The sequence below is a fragment of the Eptatretus burgeri genome, chromosome 16 (assembly GCF_056783735.1).
Source record: "Eptatretus burgeri isolate ZD-2024b chromosome 16, Ebu_testis_v1, whole genome shotgun sequence".
In the NCBI taxonomy this organism is placed as follows: Eukaryota; Metazoa; Chordata; class Myxini; order Myxiniformes; family Myxinidae; genus Eptatretus; species Eptatretus burgeri.
In genome coordinates, this window is record NC_140976.1 from 45,838,952 (window position 1) to 45,860,260 (window position 21,309).

General features: G+C 38.7%; 1 long non-coding RNA gene across 2 annotated transcripts in view; it reads left to right on the forward strand.

Annotated features, from left to right (window-relative positions):
* The window catches only part of LOC147011012 (uncharacterized), a 56,035-nt gene that overhangs the window by 26,314 nt on the left and 8,412 nt on the right, over positions 1–21,309 (forward strand). For both annotated transcript variants that reach the window (XR_015052375.1, XR_015052374.1), the window contains one exon: positions 16,661–16,867. This is a non-coding gene — a long non-coding RNA (uncharacterized LOC147011012). The remainder of the gene's footprint in view (positions 1–16,660; positions 16,868–21,309) is intronic.

Below are 21,309 nucleotides of genomic sequence, written 5' to 3' on the forward strand. Positions count from 1 at the left end.
AATATTTCGAACATTTCTCGTGCTTTTCACAACTTGCTATGCCTCGCCCCTCAAAAAAGTTGTGTTCAGCGAACATCACGTCACGTGACCGTTAACGTCATCTCCAGAACGCGACTCGCTCAGAGTGGATTGATTAGACGTCGCGCGTCGTATAAAGTACGTACAAATGCATCGTGCACATTTTGTTTGCTATCTCACTGATCGTCTTAATTCCTGTGATTGTTTCGCGGAAAATAAATTCTGCTTCTGAGCCTTGTATGCACAACAATCAGGAGGCAATTATTTATCCCTTTACTACCTTGTCGTAGTCGTATACAAATCCAATACATGTATGCACAATAAAGGGCTATACCATGTCCATAAAATGTGACTGTTGAACCTTTCCATTAAAAAAGAAACTTACACTGACAGACAAATAAAATACTAAAGATTAATATTGCATCATTTCAAGGCGCAAGGAGATAATTTTAAAATCAAACAATGTGAAAAACCTGCACCCATATTTTGCAGTTTATTTAATTGTTCGTTGAAGCCAGCCTGCTGGGATAGGTACGATTCTACACACATGCAAGCCAGGTATGGCTGCACTCGACATACATGGGTTTATTCTAAAGTGAAGGTGCTGCTTCCATTGGCTTGCTATTCATTAACATTTAGCCAAAATGCTGTAATAAATAAACAGGGAAAAATATTTTGGCACAACTATGAAAGACAAATTTATCTGTCCTATTAGACGGCCTCATAGCCTCAGGACTCTTACGCATTGACTTATACATTGTGTGCATGCTAATACAAGTTACTTGTCAACTCCAGAGTCTAGACTAGTCCGATAAATCCGTTGTCCGTCCGACTCGTCCGATAAATCTGACGTGCTGTAGCTTTCTTTTATTATTCTCTTTTCTTCATTGTTTTCTACTGGCGCTACATGACGACAGTAGGAATAAAATAAATAAAAATGCAACAGAACGTCAGATTTATCGGACTACTCCAGACAATTGTGTCACAAGGTGTGTTCTGCACACAAGTTTTCATCATATTCAGACAGCGAGATTGCTTCGTTTTATGCGCAGAGAGATACGGCCGATGACATGCGCTGGCCTTGCTTGCGATTCATTCGCCGTGGAGCAACATGTCCGCTGCGCTGTGCTGGTCAGGTCACCTCACTAAAATATTTCTGATATCGAGCAGTATGCAAGTCGAATTTACATTATTGAATTACGAATAGGATTTAGTCTAACCAGTTGTTATTGCCAAGTCTTCCTTCAATGCCCTCCCGATCACCATCCTGTATCCAAAATAATTTTTTTTACAACAGGAAACCAATAAAATTTCTTTTGAATTTCTAAAAGAGCCTTACCTTTTCTTAACTTTATAATTTTTTCATTATTTAACATTCTAATTAAATCTAAAGTTGTCGGTTTATCAACATCAGCATAATGCCAATCTTTTATTGAAAATACCTTATTCTTATGTTGTAGAACATATTTATTAAAATACCGAATACCCTTTTCTTGAAGGTATGCTTGGACACAGAAATGATAATTTTCTTGAAGTCTTCTTGCTGTCATTTATGTATGAGAAATATATGACAGAATAATTTTATGACACGAAACACCTCCCCATCTTCCCAGAGTTAAATAATTTTGTATTTCCTAACTTATTATATATAATCCTGTTTTTTCTGTTTTCATGATATAAACTGGGGCAAAACCATTATTATATTTACCCTTATTAAATTCTTTTATTTGTTGTTTACTAATCGTGCTTTCACAAAACTCATTCTCAGCACCAAGTGGATAATATTCTTCCTTACGAGACTGATTTAATTGTTCCAGGTCTTCTAGGTCAATATTAAATGACCAATTATACCCTAAATCATTCATATCATACCCCCATTGTTCTATTCTCATACAAACGATACACCCTTCTTTGTTAAAATTTATTTTAATTGGACCTGTGAATTCAGTATGACCTGGAGATAAAATCAACACTTCTGTATCTTTGGAATACACGGCCGTTTTATTTAAGGATATATATTGTGATAAATCACTTAATCTCACCAAGTCATTCGCGTCAGTTGGGCTTGGATAATTTATTAATTTATAAGCATTTTTCATATTAATATTTTTTGTTATACTATATTTCTGTCGTTCAGCCTGTGCCTTTGTATAATAATTTGATAAATCAATATCCAGTTATTGGGATACACCAAAGATAGAACCATCTTCACCAACATAAGTCATTTATATTAGATTAAAAATAATGTCATAAAATTTTTTATTTTTGTTGAGTTAAAATAACACATATTATCATAATTGAACACAACACGTGGAATTTAATTATTGGACTTGAAATGTTTGATAAACACCATTCTGTAAGAATTTTATGACTTCAACAGGTGGTGGAAGACCAAAACTATCAAAATAATATTTATCTTGACTATTAAAAATACAAACCCAATGAGAAAATTTCCCATTATTATCTTCTAAGTTAATAATAACATTATTTGCATGTTTAGGCACGTTTGTTAATTCATCTCTCATACAAATAACCACATTATGAATTTTTCATTTCTTACAATATTTGTCAAGTTGTAAATTTGATGAATTCTTTCCAAATTCTTTAAACCACTCATTTATTTATTAGAAAGATATTGTTATGGCTGTGGAAATTCGCAATACACCATAAAGGGTCCTTAGATCAGTTATGACGATAAGTATGTGTGTAGTTAGATTTCCCCACCGTTGTTTAGAGGGAATTTCCGTGTTCACAGGGCTGCGATCCTTTGAGATAGCCGTTTTTCTTTTCTCTGTCATTATTTTGGACCAATCATACCCCAACAACCAAATCGCCACCACCAACATCATTCCCAAACAACTACAACTCAAACACCACCACCTTCGCCTCTTTACCTCCACAACTCCATCCCGCAAACATCGCTTCACCGCCATTCTCAAACGACGCCTGCCAACAACCAAACTCCCACCACCTCGCCTTTCTACCACACATGGTGCCATGGGCTGTGAATGCGTTCCTTTCGCCTCAAAAAGCGGATCAGGAATGCTTCACACCCCCTTTTCATCCGTCCAATGACCGAGCATCGGGTGGCATAGCCCCGCCTCCCAACCCGCTGTGATCCAGGAACTTACAAAGATGCCCCTCCCCCAGGCTATATAAGCGCGAGCTCGCGGAAGAAAAAAATGTGCAGTACGTCGCCAGAGAACCAAGTGGGAGCAGTGGAGTGGCTGCGGCGGAGTGTCGGCAGAAGAAGTCAAGTTTGCAGTGTCGGCGTGGCAGTCGAGTCGGGAGACGGAGCTCAAAGCCGACGGGAAAGGCAGATGGGGAGCGCCGGAGAGAGCTCGCCGACCACGCCAGGGGCACGAAGCCAGGCGCAGCTACGCTGACATTGCGGCTTGCCCGCCATCGCGCCACGAGGGTGCGGGTAGGACCGTTCAGTCTCGTGGACCTGGCTGCTCATCCAGGTTCCACGTGCATTCGGCCCACGGGCCCAGTCTGACTCCCTTGCCTTTGAGGGTGTCTTTCCTTTGCTTTTGTGTGACTGCGTGTTGTGGTGCCATGTCTTGTAAAGTAGAAACTGTTTAAGTGCATGTAAATATACATTGCTTTATTCGGTTGTAATTCTTACTTTCATTGCTTTGCTTGTAAATTGCATTCTTACTGTATGGCTGTGAATACGTGCTTGCCTTGTCTGAGTGTGGAATAAATGTACTTATCGAACTGTTCCCTATTTCGTTGCATCCATTCCTTTGTTTGAAAGTTCCATCTTGCATCACGGAAGGAATTGGTAGAAGGGTGTAAGCACCCGGTAAATAATCACGTCTGTCGGGGCCGGCGATAACACCACTCGGTTATCACTGAAGCACAGAACGGACCGCTTAAGCGGTTCGTGTCCTCGGCCGACCTGTGGCGAGGTACGATCACCCGGTTAACTACCCGCGCAGGTAGTTAGGTAGGGCGAGTTTGGCAAACAACCCTATCCTGCGCGGGTGGTCGATTGGCACGATTGTGGTGTGGTCGAAAGACCCACCCGTGACTAGATCCTGGCGGTAGTTCCACGGAGGGTCACGACTGAATTGTCCGTTCAGGTGGGCGACGCGGTCGCGATTTGAGTTACGTGGCCGATCGCACGCCGGGCGGGCCGAAATTCGTAACAATATAATCCATTACCCCTTTTGGTTAATTTTACACCTGCTTGTGCGATAGAAGAAAGCATATCTCCAACTAACAATCTCGCTTTATCAGCCAGACTTTCAAGTTTTTCAGCAAAATCTACAATTACACCACTTCCACTCATTTGTTTCTCCAACTCTTTGTTATGTCTTTCCAATTCTTTTTGAGCCTGGAGTTGAGCCTTCCTTTCGTTGGAAGCTTTCACCGCTGTTGAAATACCACCTGTCAATGCTCCAACCGCACTTAAACCAGCAAATAAAGGAATTAGAAATGGGAGAAATCCTCCACTCGTCTCTCTTACTGAATATTTTTTCAACATTGGTTTTGACATTTTAATTTTAAGTGAGCCAGTATCGTTCAATATTTTAACCTGTTCTCTTGTGAGCAAAACATCAATTCTTGCTGCTCCTTTTCTCTGAATTGTATTAACGTTAAAAATACAAGGCTTTTCATTTTGAACACAAGATGATAGTTAATGAAGATTGATTTGAAGAACATATACCCCAGTTGGTACTTTGCCACTCATTTATTTTACAAAAAATTATGTGAGACTAATCATAACACCATGATCTGTATTAATCTGTAATTCTGTTTCTTCCAAAAATAAACAAAATGCATGAACTTCTTCACTCTCTCCTCTTTCAATGTATAGGGAAGTATCCACTCGATTAGACTTTATAGTTTCCTTTTGAGCGCTCAGGTCAAACGCATAGATTGTATACAAACTTTTAAATGCTGTCATATCCAAAATAGGTTCTTTATTTCCATTACTTTCACACACCTTTTGGTAAGACTTGCATGCTTCAGCATAATCATTTTTCCCCAATTAATTTCCAATCTATCTCGTGGATAAAATGTTCCATCTGGAGAAACACGAAGTTGTTTCACCTTAGCATTATCACTCAATGCATTATTCTTATCAATAGCAGTGTCACCATCTGGTTTTTAAAAAAATGATCCACAGATATCGTGGCTTTCCTTCCAGAACACCCAAATTCCACGTGCAAGTGGTTTGATTCAGTTTAACGTGTTGACATATTCTTTTAAGGTATGATACATTGAGTGGTTTCTTTGAGTTAAGTCTTCTTTTCAACATCTCTTCTGTTTTAAGATTAGGAGTATATTCACTAATACACCAACTCATTTCATCAATTACAAATTTATTCTGAGCACCAAAAGCATGAGCAACACTAAAAAGTAATTTATTTTCATCATCATTCCTTTGTAGTTGAAATCTAATTTTAAGACCATACAGAACTTTATCATGATCACAAAATCCAAGCATACCTTTAAGACGAACTGCCACAGTAAAACTATTAACTGCTTTTGCATCATCATTATACATTCCTTTCCTTTGACTACATCCAGGGTATATGTTTCTTCCCGTTGACATATCAGGAATAAAACCATCGACAGCCCCCTTTCCCATTCTATCACAGAATGTATATCGTGCAAATTTCATCATTTCAGATACAGCAGAGACATAATCAACCACTTCAACTTCTTGTGTCCCAATGTATAAACGAACACTATCAAACATTTTTCAGAAGGAATCATTTACGAGTGCAGCGTTTGTGTTATTCCCAGCCTTCGTGAATTTAAAGTTACACAACAAGAAACTTTCGGATATTTTCAAATAAGTTTGTTGATTATTTATTTCAAAACTTTTTGTACCATTTGCATTCCAGTCTGTTCCAGTTATTGCATTTACCTTGAAGTAATCTTCTTTTTTAGTGGAGTTTGAGATGACAATGGCATCATCCAAATCATAGATGCTATCAATTGCTTCCATACTTGTATTTATTTCGGAAAAAAGATGTTAAAACTTTTGAAACCCTGACCCAAGTATTTGAATTATTTTCTGTCGTTCTTGGGTAGACAACTGAGTTTTGCCTTTTTAAATTTCTTTTATTGCTTGTAATTTCTGAGATTCCTTTTGGGCATCTTTTATACTCTTTATAGCACCTGCTACATTTCCCACAGCAGAAGCAGTTGAACCAATTCGATCTTTATGTTTAAGAATAGTTGAACCTATACCCATTAGAGTATCAATTATCCCATCTCCTCTAAATTGATATCCGACACCCCTTTGTCTCTGAGGTTTATAGTATCCTCGACCAAGATACATACCTTCACCCTTGTAGTATAGGGAAAGGAACATCCCATCCCCTGTAATTATTTTATATTTTCCCAACTCGTGTTTCCTCACAATAACCATCGTATTTATTTATTGGAAAACTTCACGTAGGTGAATTCTGATGGATATAACTTCTCTATTAAAAGAAATCATACGATTATCTTGGTCGGTTATCCTAAAATTTACTCTGTATTTGGTTTTTCCTGACACAGGGAGATAAACCAGATTTTTGGGTTCCATATTGAATTTATAACCAATTGGGGTTGAGTCTGTGCTGAATGAAAATATTGTATTTGCTCTTCTTCCATCATTATAAGCACCATCAATCAAATCACAGTGAATTAATACCGAATTTATTCCTGAGGATATTTGAATGACATTATCACTGTAAAATGTCCCATTGGATTCAATCTTTTTTGAGGAAAAACCCAATAACTCACTAAATGAATTATTTATCATTTGTGAAATCAACCTTATAGTTATTTTTAAGTTTAATCGTTGATTTTGAAGGATGTTTTTGAATATCTATTCAAGTTTTTTTTGTTCATCACCCTGTTCTTTCATAAGACGAACAATTTCGGAAGATATTTGAGAAATCTCATATGCTCCGGGTGAAACTGTTATCGTTGTGTATCCACTTCCCGGATTAGAACTAAACTTGTTATTTTTCTCGTTTATATGAAATAAGGTATTATAAGTTTCCATGGACAATAAAGATGCCTCATATTCTTTTGTTGTGTAAAGTTGTAGTGGGTATGGGAATGAAGATGTGTGGTCATTTGTTGTGAAATTGAAACGAAGGATTGTGCTTCTCATCTTATTTAATATGAGATAAAATGTCTTTATATTGGTATTTATTAATTATGTTCATGTTCATCAACTGGTTTAAAATGGCTGATGCTTCATTAAAACAATTGTTATTTCCAGCCTTCTTACGACCTAACAGCAATAACAGTCGATTAACTAATTGTGATGGGTCATTTGGAAGAAAACTAACACCTGAACCAAGGATACTTAAAGCCTGAATACTGTGTTTCTCCTTCTCATTCTTCCTACTTTTACCAGAAAGACTAACCCTATAATTAACAGAGTCCAGCAGATCAGTATATACTCTATCATCATTATTTTTAATATCAATGGTTTATCAATATACTTTGATTCATCCCTGACAGTTGAACCTTGTCTTCCATTTTTTCTGAGAAGAAACATTAATCTCAGAGTAAGTTTAACAGGAGGTTGAGCAGAACTCAAGAACCTTAATTCATCATTAAATATCAATACCTTTCTTGAACAAGATGAAAAATTGCTGGTTGTTCTGTTGGAATGAGTCCTGCTTTGGTTTTTGATTCTGCTGAATATTCATTGTTTTGAAGAGCATTCACAATATAATCAGGGGGTCGATTAATCTCTTCCAGTTGTTGAAATAATCCTTCATCATCATATTCTAATTCTCCTAAATACTATTATTCTTCCTCCATCATTTGACTGAAATATTTTAACATTTGAAGTTTTTGAGGAGTATATTCTATTGTGGGAACTGTAGAAACATCAAAAACATTTTCTTGGGAAGTTTTTAAAAGTGGTTTAAAAAATTTATCTTGTTTTCTTTCAAATACTTCTTCACCCGTTAGTTTCTGTCTGCGTTTCTTCTTTTTGTCTTCCTGTTGTTTTACAACTTTTGAAACCAACTCTTGATGTTCCTTAAATGTTCTTGCTCTTTCTTTCGCATCCATTTATTTATTGGAAAATATCATTTAATGAATTGTAAAGATCAACAGGGAAATTTTCCTTTTCTTCATCATCCAAGTTGATGTGTTCAAAGAAATCCTTTTCTTTCAATACTTCATCAAATTCTTTATCAACATTAATATGAGTTGTAATTTCTTCTTCAATAATACTTGTATCTCTGCTTTTCATACGTCTGCGTTGAGTTTCTTGATCAACATCAAAACCGAATGATAAAATCTTAACCCCATTCAGATGTTTAATAATTTGTCTCATTCCTTCTGGATTAGTTTCTAATATCCCAAGACCACCAGATTTTAGTTTCTTTAACTCACCCTTACAATGTGAATATTTTGTTGTACCAAGAGAAACCTCCTCAAATATTTGGCCTTCATTCCTCAGTTGCATCTGTTCCTCCACTGAAATGTAGTGATAATCTTCACCTTTTACTTCGCCAGGTCTTATTGCTCTAGTTGATGTTGATACAAGGTGTATCACGGGGTGTTTTTAAAGTAAATTTACAATATTCTCATTTGTACTTTCAAAGAACCTTGATTTATAAAAGTTTTTTCCAGATGCAGATTTACCCACAAGATTTATAATATTAGTTGTCATTTATATATGTAATTGTTTATGAAACAAAAAAAATATCCCTTAAAATCTCATCTTGTTTCACAACAATATATTTATATTTTTCAGTCATGTGCTTCATATAATCCCCAAATTCCTTTTTACTACATAATGTAGAACAATTATCTCTCCAAAAATTATTGATATCTATTGAATTTAACTTGAATAAAATAAAAGTATGAGCATTGTTTCTGATGGAACGACGAGGAAGTTGAAAGTGCGATTGACTAAGATAAATACAATTACAAGAAGAATGTCTCCCTCTTGTGTAGTGGCTGTCGATTACCGTTTGGTTTCTCTCATTAACACAATCATCAAAGATAACGAGGTTCTTTTTTGATTTATCCAAATCTTGGGGAGAAGCTATATCATCCGTATTATCACTAAGAATACAAGTTATTGGTTTTGATTTCTTTTTATATCTCTGTGTATCACAAAATAGTTGTATTATATCTGGTTGATACACTGGTTGAAAACTCGACTTTGTGAAAATTATTAAATTATCATAATCTAAAAAGTTGGGAGTCAGGAGCATCTTCAATAGTAAGCAGGTTTTTCCACATCCGCTTGAACCAACCATGAGACATCTTAATGAATTTGGAAGATTTTTATGATTGTTAAATTTTATCTTATTTTCCCAAATGGGTAAGAAACCATTCATTTATATATTTGGAAAACAGGTTATTGAATTTATTATTGGCTTTTTTAGAAACTTTATATTTTTTTCCTACATTCGGATTACATTTCAAGATAATTCATTATCTTATTTATACAATATCTTGTGTTGATATTTCCCTGAAAATGACAATTGTGAATAATATATAACAACAATCCTTTGAACATTTCTCTTATGCATTCAGTTTCTTCCCTTGCAAGGAAAGGTGTGTTATCACCCTCATACTTTACATTCATTTCTCTCATCAATCTTGTAAAGTAATTCATTTTTGGTGTAAATCTAAAATAATTATTTTCGTTTTTATATTTTTTATTTTCATTAATGGAAGATAATCACAGAATATGCATTGTTTATAGGCTTTTGACTCTGTGTTTAATCCCACTCTATCACATGCAGGACAATTCTCAAATTTGTCATATGGAAAATCAGAGAATTCAAGAGGCTCAAAATCTAGCATATTTATAAAGTAAAACGTTACTTAAACGAAAATTCATCTTCGGAATCATCTATATTTTCATACGTTTGAACACAAACTCTCAGTATCATAATCACTCTCATGATCTTCAAAATCTTCAGTTGAATATTGACTCATATTTAAATAGTAGAAACAACATTACCATCGATATCTATATTCTTTTTTCCATTACCAGATTCAACGACAACATTTTTTATATTAAAGGTAATTTAAAAATGATCCTTAACTACTGTTGAACGAAATGTCATTTCACCTGATATATTAACATCCTTTATTTCATCAAGATTTACATCTTTCAAGTTGTTGAAAAAAATACAACTTTCTCCTTGCATATTTCAGATGGTCTTATCTTTTCTTTCTAAAGCTTCATCCATAAGGTTTTTATTTTTTGATACTTTTTCTTGTTTCATTGCTTTTTCTAGTTTTGAATATATTACCAGAAGGAGAGGAGAAACTTTTGTTAGAGATACTTTAATTGATGTTCTCCCAGGTATACTAAAAGCCCTTCCACTGAAGGAAATTGAAGAACTCATATTATTTACCATAATTGTTTTTATCCAATAGTTGTTATATTTATCTTTGTTCAATTTTACATCCTTGACATATTTCTCAGTATCTTTAACAGATGAAGAGATTGATTGAAACTTGTCTTTTGTGTCTTGAAACATTGTATTTATTAAGTGAAACAAGTTGGAGGATAAAATGGTTCTAAGCACAGATTCACCTGTAAAATAAACGAAATTTTCATCAAGAAAATTTTAGTTTAAGCAAAGTTTTATTATATAAATATGGTGAATACAATGTACTGCGATGTTTGTAATCACAAGTATAAAAATTATGAAAAACACCTTCAAACTAACAAACACACATTTAATCTATTTTATCAAATATCTCCTCTTGAGTTGGAAACAAAACATTGTGATATCTGCTCAAAGGATGTTTTGAAGAGTAGTGATAATAGACATCTTCAATCACAAAAACACACAAAAAAAATGAGTTTAAATTAAAGGGAGACTATTATATTGAAAACACTGATGGAACTTTTAAAGGGCATATAAAAATAAGGATTTTTCAATCTGGAGAACCAGGTCCATCATCAATAGCTGAATCAATTGAAATAGTGAAACCTGATGTTGAAAAAGTTATTAAAAAGACAATAAAAGAAATGAAAAATTTAAAGTTTTATATGGGAGTGAAAATGAATATGAAAAGACAAGATGAAAAACAAACTCCTTATATGAGAACAGATACTCATTTTATAACATTATTTCAAGATTTTTTGAATCGTGGGATGTATGAAGAACTTTTTCATCATCTCTCATATCTCTCCCATATAAGGAAGACAAGAGGAGGATGTTGATAATACAGTGGTAGGAAGTGGATTTAATATTTTAAAAATCATCTTTTTAGATATACACATTCTAAAATCAGACCCTCTTAAAGCTTCTTCTTATATTGAATTACCAAAAGAAATAAAATTAAAGAAGGCAGTTGTTAATATTAAGAACAATGATAATAAATGTTTTCTCTGGTCTGTTCTTGCTCACTTTCATCCACCAAATTGTAATTCAGAAAGAGTAAAACAATATATAAAATATGAGAATACCTTGAACATTAAAGATTTTAAATTCCCAATGCCACGAACAGATATTCCTAAATTTGAGAAAAAGAATAACCTTTCTATTAATGTACATGGATTAATTAGAGAGAATAAAGTTCAGGTCTTAAAAATTTCAAACAACTATAAAAATGAAGAAACACACATTGATCTTTTATATTTTAGTGTTGGAAAGAATTCACATGAAACATACATCAATAATTTGTCAAGATTAATCTCTTCTCGGGTATTCAGAACAGCAAACAAAATATATCCTTGTCAGTGATTTCTTAATTCATTTCATACAAAAGAACGATTAAAACAACATTCAAAATATTGTAGTAATCATAAGTCATCTGTAATTACAATTACAGCTGGTGAAAAGATTTCTTTTGAAGATTATAATAAATCTATCATACACCCATTTGTGATATATGCTGATTTTGAATGTATCCTTTAAAAGATTAATACTGCTTCTCCTAATCCAAAAGAATCAGATGCAAATAAATATCAAAAACATATTCCTTGTGGTTTCTGTTATGAAACCAAATCAGCTGTCAGTGATGAATACAATAAGTTAGAACTTTATAGTGGGAAAAAAGCTTCACAAGAGTTTGTAAAAGGATTAGAAAAGGATTGTATAAGACTAACTAAATTAATGAAATAAACAAATGAACCGATGAAATTAACCGAAGAAGAGGAAAAGGAATTTGGAGAGAACAATAAATGTCATATTTGTGGGGAGGAAATTGAGGAGTCTAAAGTTAGGGATCATTGTCATCTTACTGGAAATATAGAGGTCCCGCTCATTCCTGTTGTAATATTCATTATAAATTTCCTTCTTTTATTCCAGTCTTTCTTCACAACAGCGCCATCTATGATACACATCTATTTATAAATGAACATTCAAAAACACCAGGGAATATTTCTGCCATAACAAACACAAGTCAAAAGTATATTTCATTTACAAAAATGATATTCACAAAACCATTAACTCGTATGAGGTTTCTAGATTCTTCCAAGTTTATGGGAACACCACAAGCCTACCTAGCATCAAATCGAAGCTCCACGGGGTCTTTTCCAAATCTTAATTCATTCTTTCCAAAAGAGGAAATTCCAACTAAAGAGGAAATTCAGATTAAAGAGAGAATTCAAAGTAAAGAGGAAATTCTAACTAATGAGGAAATTAATGAAGAAATTCGAACTGAAGATGAAATTCTAATTATAATAAAAATTCCAACAATGAATGAAATTCTAACTAAAGAGGAAATTCTGATTAAAGATGAAATTCTGATTAAAGAGGGAATTCTAACTTGAGAGGAAATTCAAGCAAGGAATGAAATTCAAAGTAAAGAGAAAATTCTTACAAGTAAGGGAATTTATCCTTGTGATTATATGGATTCATTTATGACATTTAAAGAAACACAACCTCCTTCAAAAGAAAGTTTCTATAATAACCTTTATGAAAAAGAGATAAGTGATAAGGAATATAAATAGACACAAGAAATTTGGAAAATATTTAAGATAAAAAACCTTGGAGAATATCATGATTTGTATCTAAAAACAGATGTTTTATTGTTAGCTTATGTGTTTGAAGCTTTTAGATCACTCTGTCAAAATAAAAATTGTTATGGATTAGATCCTGCCCACTATTTCACAGCTCCTGGTTTAGCTTGGAGTGCAATGTTGAAAATGACAAAACAAGATATAGATTTAATCAGTGATGTAGATATGCTTTTGATGATTGAGAAGTCTAAGAGAGGTGGAATATCACAAGTATGTTCAAAAAGATATGCTAAAGCAAATAATAAATATCTTCCAAATTATTATAGTGAAAAAGATAGTAATTATTTGATGTATTTTGATGCTAATAATTTGTATGGATGGGCAATGTATCAATCTCTGCCTTACGCTAAATTAGAGTGGGTGGAAGAGAAGGATTATGAAAAGGCTTTGATGAATATTGTTATTTCTTCTCAAGAGGAATTGAATGAGGAAAAAGATGGTTTTTATTTTGAAGTTGATTTGAGGTACCCGAGTGATCTTCATAATAAACATAAAGACCTTCCTTTTGCATGTGAGAAAGAAACCCCAAAGAAAGAATGGTTAAGTGATTATCATAAAAGTTTTAATATTAAAGGTAAATCAACAGAAAAGTTATTAACAACATTCTATGATAAAGAGGGATATGTTTTGTATCTATTGTATTCTATGATAAATTAGAATATGAAAAAGAGATTAATATCAGAAAACCTAAGTTCAAAGTTGGTGATATCATAAGAATATATAGGTGGAAATATCATTTTGAAAAACGTTATACAAAGCGATGGACAAATGAACTTTTTAAAATTGTTTATGTAATAGATACGGTTCCTTGGACTTATAAGATATAGTATTTAGAAGGGGAAGAGATTTTAGGTTCATTTTATTCACAGGAATTACAAAAGACAAAACTAAGCAGATCATACTCATGGGAGCAATAGGTTGGTGCTTCACTCCCCTCTACTATACACCTTTATGGACACTGGAGGACCAAGTCCGAGGTGTATAACAGGTGGCATCTGACGAGGGTTAAATAAAAAAAATAATAATAAAAAAATAAAAATAAAAAAATAAAAAATATATATATATATATGTTGTGTGTCAAGGGGGACGTTCTGAGATCTGTGAACCCAAACATAGAATCCTCAACTGAATAGTCAGTCAAGACTTAACTTTTGTTTGTTGGTGTGTGTGCAATGGGCGACGTTCTTAGATCTGTGAACCCCAAACACAGAATCCTCAACTACATAGTCAAGGTTTAACTTGTGTGTGTGTGTGTGTGTGTGTTGTGTGTGTGTGTGTTTGTGTGTGTGTGTGTGTGTGTGTGTGTGTGTGTGTGTGTGTGTGTGTGATAATATAACAGGGAGCATAATCAACCCCAACCCTAACCCACCTTTACCCACCCTTACCCTCACATTCAAAATCTCAACGCCAACCCAACCCTCGCCCAACACAATATCATTTTTTAAATACGTATTTCAATAATATATATTTTATGTTTTTTTGTCTTCTTCCAATTCTGTCTTTTAAGGCTTTCAAGTTTGATGAAATAGAAAGGGGGAGTAAGAACCTTCCTGCATCTTCTTCCCAGAACTAGCAATTTTTTTTTCAATGTTTTTTTTTCTCTTCGTCCAATTCTGTCTTTTAAGGCTTTCAAGTTTAATGAAGTAGAAAGGGGGAGTAAGAAGTTTCTTGCACTTTCTTCCCAGAACTTTCTTGATATTGCTCTCATCAAGCACCATCCACAAAGAACTACATCGATAGGTTTAGATCCCCAAGGGTCTTCTTGGTAGAAGCCACATTTCAAGTCTCCAAAATAAACCCAACTTTCCAAGTCTCCAAGGTATAACCACATTCCTGTTGAGTTTCCAAGTTATGTATCACATTGTGAGTTATCAAGCCAGAACCCACATTTCAAGTCTCCAAAATAAAACCAACTAACAAAGTCTCCAAGGGATAACTAATTTCCTGATTTTTTTTCCAAATTTGTGAGTCTTCAAGGTAGGTTCCATATTTAGAACCATCTTGGCAGAACCCTTTTCCTGAGTCTCCAAGGTAGTTATTTAAACCATCAAGGCAGAACTCATTTACTGATTTTTTTTTCAATATTTGTGAGGTCTCTTAGGTAGGTTTAATCTTTAAAACCACCAAGGATAACTCATTTACTGATTTTTTCAAAATTTGTGAGTCTCCAAGGTAGGTTCCATGTTTAGAACCATCTTGGCAGAACCATTTTCCCGAGTCTCCAAGGTAGTTATTTAAACCATCAAGGCAGAACTAATTTACTGCTTTTTAAAAAATTTGTGAGTCTCCAAGGTAAAAGTTGTATTCTGGCTCATCAAGGTATAACTCGTTCAGTGGGTATTGTCTTGATAACTCGCAATGAGTACTATTGCTGTAAAACTCTTTTTCAGGATTTTGCTGGTCTCCAAGGTATATCTCTTTGGTTGGGTCATCAAGGTCGAGCTCATTCTGTGGGTCTTCGTCGCTCACAAGGTCTTCAACCAAACCAACAATTTCGCCCCATGTTGTGGCAAAAGCCGTATTTTCATTTCATATTTCAGATACAATTTCCTGTGAGAGAAAATAATAATGTATTAATTAAGTGATTTAATTATTAAATGATTATATGCTTAAATAAAACTCTGTAAATAGGGAAATAAAATCTTCCCTCAATAGATAAGAGGTTTGAATCCAGTTCATCAACTTGAATGTTTAGTTCCATACAAGTAGTAGAACTCCAAGGAACTCCAAAGTCATCCCACTCAAGCTCAACACAGCAGTCCATTCTCAGTAAAAGTAAAAATATGTTTAAAATTCAGTCTGGATTTCAGGCCTTTATATAGAAAGACTGGTGGTTTCCTCTGGAAATCCCCTGGGCAAGCCCAGGCAAGCCTTGTGAGTCAGATGTTAGAATGGAGAATTTTTTTTCAAAATGGAGAATTCTTTGGAAAATCGATTATATATAATCGATATAGGTTTCTTTTTTCAAAATGGAGAATTCTTTGGACAATCGATTAACAGGAAATGATGTAAGAGTAGGTGGTCCTCACAAAAGAGGGTTGGGCTTAGTAAAAGTGAGCGGGGCTTAGAAAAAGTGGGCGTGTCTTATGCAAAAATAATCTGAGGCTCAGGAGGTGGTCAAACAAGAGCATTAGGAGAAGTTTATCATTTTATCTCTGCTCAACAAAGATATTTAGAGCAAGAACTAAGTTCCAAAATAATATTTGTGAATATACCCGATGGTGATGAATGTAATAGAAAAATTAATTTATTACCTCGAATAGAACATGGACAAATATTCATTGGCTCACTCTTTGAGTGGAGTGAAAATATAAAAGTAAATCAGTAAGTAATGGGGCAGAGATCGATCTCTTCTTTTGACCCCATGGACAGAGAGTCAGAGGGGGGAGAGAAAATCATTCTCCTCTTTTTGACCTGATGGGCCTTGAGTCAGAAAGGTTTCCCCATTCATTTGCATGAGAAGGGGAGGAATCAGTCTCCTGTTTAGGGGTTTTCATCGAGTTTTCCCCCATTTTCCCCATTCATTTGCATGGATGTCTCAGAAGCCCCATTAATCTACTACTCACGGGCACCATTTTTTTTATATACATGATTGAGGCTCGTTAAAGTTGCCGAAACTTGCATGAATTCTCTTTAATGTTTTGTTCCAATTCCTGTTTACAGGTTGATGATGTATGCTGTGATACATTTCGTTTCCTCCAATGAGGTTGAAGTCATTCCTTGCACATGGCTTTGTGACAATAATATGTCCTGTCTGTGGCCGACACCTGTGAACAATGAACAGCACTCAACTGACGAAAGCTGTAAAAGGCCAAGACAAGATCTGGGAAAACTGGATGAAATATCGTGTCAGTGTCCTGGGAGAAACAGGTATACTAAATAATCCACATAACAGACAAACTGACTGAAATATTTTGGTGTTGCTTCATTTTGTTTGGTCAAATCATTTTACTTGGTCAGATGGATTTCTAACAAATTGTTAAACACTTGATTACTTTCTCCTTTCCAAAGTGCCTTGTTTTAAAAACATTTTCTGTTGATGAACACACACACACACACACACACACACACACACACACACACACACACACACACACACACACACACACACACACACACACACACACACACACACACACACACACACACACACACACAAACTCACACTTTTGTAGGCTTCATTGTGATGCATGAGAATATTTTTCCATAATGTGTGCAATTATGATCAAATGTTCAGTAATTTAATTGTCCAATGTTTGAATAGGTGTCCAGCAAGGTATTGTTGTGGTTACCAGATTCGCAAACCACCATTCAGGTCCCTTAGGTGAGGTATCTCGGTAAGTGCATGTGTAGTTAGGCCCAAACCCGTTGTCTAGTGGGAATACATGTCATTTATACGTGCTGCGACTCTTCAGGATAGCCGTTTTTCTTTTACTATCTTTATTTTGGACCAATCGCCACCATCACAACCACAACAACAACCACCAACCACAACGCCGCTTCACCACAACCGCCATGACCTTTACCGTCACAACTCGCCACCATCGCATCACCGTCATCTCGCGCCACTCATGGGCACCGATGCTGGACTCATGCAGAACGCGCGTCGAACAGCGTGTACAAAATCACGGATTTTCTGCTTCAAAAACGGATCCAAAACGACACACGCCCACTTTTTGCCGTCCAATCGGTGAGCGAGGGGCGAATTGGCCCCGCCCCCAGGGCGATCGATATATGCAAATTTGTGGATCAAAAAGCCTTCACGCCCACTTTTTGTCGGGCCAATGGGGAGCGAGTTGAAAGGTCAAAGGGAGGGGGTCAAAGGCGAAGTTACGGGGGGATAAAAGGACGGTGTTCGTCAGTAAAAGGGTAGTAAGAAGTCGGAACGAGGAAGAAGGGGGTAGTAAGAAGTCGGAACGAGGAAGAAGGGGGTAGTAAGAAGTCGGAACGAGGAAGAAGGGAGTCGTAAAGGTCGGAACGAGGCGAAGGAGAGTCGGAACGGAGGGGACGAGCTGTGGAGAGGCGGCGAGTCGGACGAAGGGTGCTCGCGTCGTGCAAGGAGCTGCGCGCCCGAGGGAGGCCGGCAGCGCGACCTGGCCGAGGTGGAGACGCTCGTCGCAGATAATAAAGATCCTCTATACCCCGAGCATCAGCAACCCCCTCCTGTTCCCCCCGCGCTGAGATAGTGCGACCAAGGGGGCCCCGTTCCCACCCCCCTGCCAGGCACTGTCCACGAGGCCCGCGGGTTGCGGGGCCATCGCCGCTCCGCGTCTCATCACCAGACGGGTAGGCCCGACCAGGTCTCGGCCCCAGGCCTACCCCATTCTTGAGGGTATTTCTTTTCCTTGGTTTTGGGTATGTGTTGTCGGCGCCGTCTGTGAAGTAGAATTGTATAAGTGTTGCCGTGTGCTCGGTAGTCGGAATTAGCTCTGCACTGTGTTTTCACTTTTATGTTTGCTTTTTATGTAAATGGAATTGTGTTTTCTTTTTTTTGTGTGCATTTGGTGGAATTGTATTTGTGTGCTTCCCGTGTGCCGAGAATAAACGTGCTTTATTGTTGAACTGTTCTCCCGCTTCGCTTCGTCTTTTTCTCCATTGAATCCCCATCTTGCTTCACGTAAAGGGTTGGTAGTGGGCTGAATACGCCCGATAATTAATCGAACCGTCGAGGTCGACGATAACACCGCTCGGTTATTCTGATAGTACGGAACGGGTCGCTTAAGTGGCCCGTGTCCGAAGTCGACCTGCGGCGAGGTGCGATCGCCCGGTCTACCCTCCGCGTGGGTACTTAGGTAGTTCGAATTTGGCGAGCAACCCTATCCCACGCGGGGGCTGATTGGCTCGATCGCGGTGAGACCGAAAGGTCCACCCGTGACTGGTTCCCGGCGTTAGTCCGAGAGGGTCACGACTGGATTGTCCGTCCGGTGGGCGACGTGCCGCGATTCGAGTTACGTGGCCGTCGCACGCCGGCGGGCGCGAAAACCGCAACACTGGTGTCAGGTCGTGCGATACAAATTCATCGCCCTCCTCGCGGCACTGGTATTGGAGAACAGGAAAACGGGCTCTCCTGTCTCCGGCTAAATTTACGGGAATCGGTCCAGGGGTGAGAGAAGCGACCCCCGATTCCCTCCAAATTACGAGCGAGCAAATTAACCCTTCACGAGAAGCAAGATGGCGTCTCAAGGCGAGCGGGAGCCGGGGGTATTAGAAATGTATATGTGTAGTAATGTAGAATCCATGGTCCAGGATGGAATCCCCGAGCAGGAAATGTTGATTGTGCAGGAACACGGACTCGCCCAACTGAACCCAGAACCTGAGGTGGGTGCGGCAGCGGCCGCGGTGTATGACACCTCCCCCCCCCCTCTCCACCAAAACCCTTCCCCGACCCCTGCCGAAACGGCTCACCCAAGCGCACCCGACATGACCCAGCTATACACCATGCTGGCAAAAATGTATGCGGAAACGACAGCGAAGATGATTGCGAACATGAACAAGCAAATGAATGAAATGAAGAACGGAATGAAAGGCATGAACGAAAAGATGGATGCGAATACACAAAAAATGGGTGAAAAGATGGATACAAATACAAATGAAGTGAAAACGACGATGGATGCGAATACACAGCAAATGAGGGAAGAAATGAAAGAGCTGCGGGGTGAGACGCAGAACATGGGCCGATGCCTGCAGGCGGGCATGAAGGCCGTGACCAGGGAGCTGGGAATGGCGACTTCACGTGTGCGAGCAAACGAGCTGGGTGGGGGTGCAACGGCTGACAGTCCCGCGGTGGAGGCGGGTGAAAAAATAATTCGTGGAACGTGTTGGGCGAGGGTCGTGACGATGACCGAAAGGGAAAAATTAAATGGGGAGACCAAAACGTGTGAGACGAGACACGAGGTGACGACAACAGAAATAATAGTTGAGACAAGGGAGGTAAAGGGTGAAGAGTTGGCAGAGACACGGGAGATGGGAACGATAGAGGGAAGACTACACGATGAAGACGGGGTAAGTGACGCGCACGCACACACGGAGGTAGTGGAGGATAATGGGGGTGAGCTCGCGGAGCGTGTAGGGACCCGGTGCGAGCAGCGGGATGGCCTCCTCCAGGAACGAGGGGAGGGAGTATGCCCCCTTGAGGCGAGTCACGACCAGGTGAGTTCGGTCGTGCTTTGCGAGGTTGAGGGGACGAGTGCTGTGGACAGGTGCACTGAGAGCTTGGGGGGTATAGAGGCCCCGGAGACCCTTGTGGGGACACAAATCCCCAGTGTGGTTGTCCCTGTGTGTGTGGTGCAAGGTGTGAGTGCGTCCCCGTGTGTGGAAGCGACCCCGTGTGTGAGTGGTGTGGTGGCGATGGTGCCGGAGTGCGTGCTTCCCAGCACGCCGTGTGTGGATGAGGCACCGTGTGTGAGAGAGGCCGTGTGTGTGAGTGAAACGGCCAGTATGAGTGAGGCACCACGTGTGAGTGGTGTGGTGGCGATGGTGCCGGAGTACGTGCTTCCCAGCACGCCGTGTGTGGATGAGGCACGGTGTGTGAGTGAGGCACCGCGGGTTAGTGCCCCCGCGTGTGTGGGTGAGGCACCGTGTGTGGATGAGGAACCGCGGTTGAGTGCCCCCGCGTGTGTGAGTGAGGCACGAGTGAATGGAGCACCACCTGTGAGTGGTATGGGTTATGCAAGGGAGACCGTGTGTGTGAGAGAGCGGTATGAGAGGGAGATGTCGGTTGGCATGCGGGAGCACGCAGCCGCGTCTCCCGGTGTGAGTTTAATGGTGTGGACTGTGTGCGTCGTGACACGCAGGTGTGCGTGGGTTGAATGGAGACGACGACGGCGACAGAGGAGAGAAAGCCGAGTAGCGGCTGTGGTTGTTTCGAGGACCGTGCCGGGTTCACCCAGCAGTGAGCACGCGGTTCGTGCTGTGCAACGCACGAGACCGCCACGTGCTCGCTTGCGAGAGTGAAGTCCCGGTCCGGAAACGCACGCGGTGGATTTGCCGATCCCGCGGACGGACAAAGTTTAGGCAGGTAAATGGATTTGGACCGGACGGGTTCTCCACGCGATCGTGCGTGTTAAGCTCCAACGGGCAAAGCACATGTGTTCGCGTGGGGAACCCCTCGAGACGTGTGGCTTGTGTTTTTTTTTTTGTTTTTTTTTTTTCCATGCGCACGGTGACGTCATGGCTGCACGTGGGGTTGGAATCCGGCAGGAGGGGTATCTCTGCCGGATGGTCCCGTCCAAGGAGGGACGAGGAACACGTGCAGCTGCATGACGTCACGGGCAGGTGCAAAGTGCGCGAGCTCTGAGTTGCCGCGCAGGTGC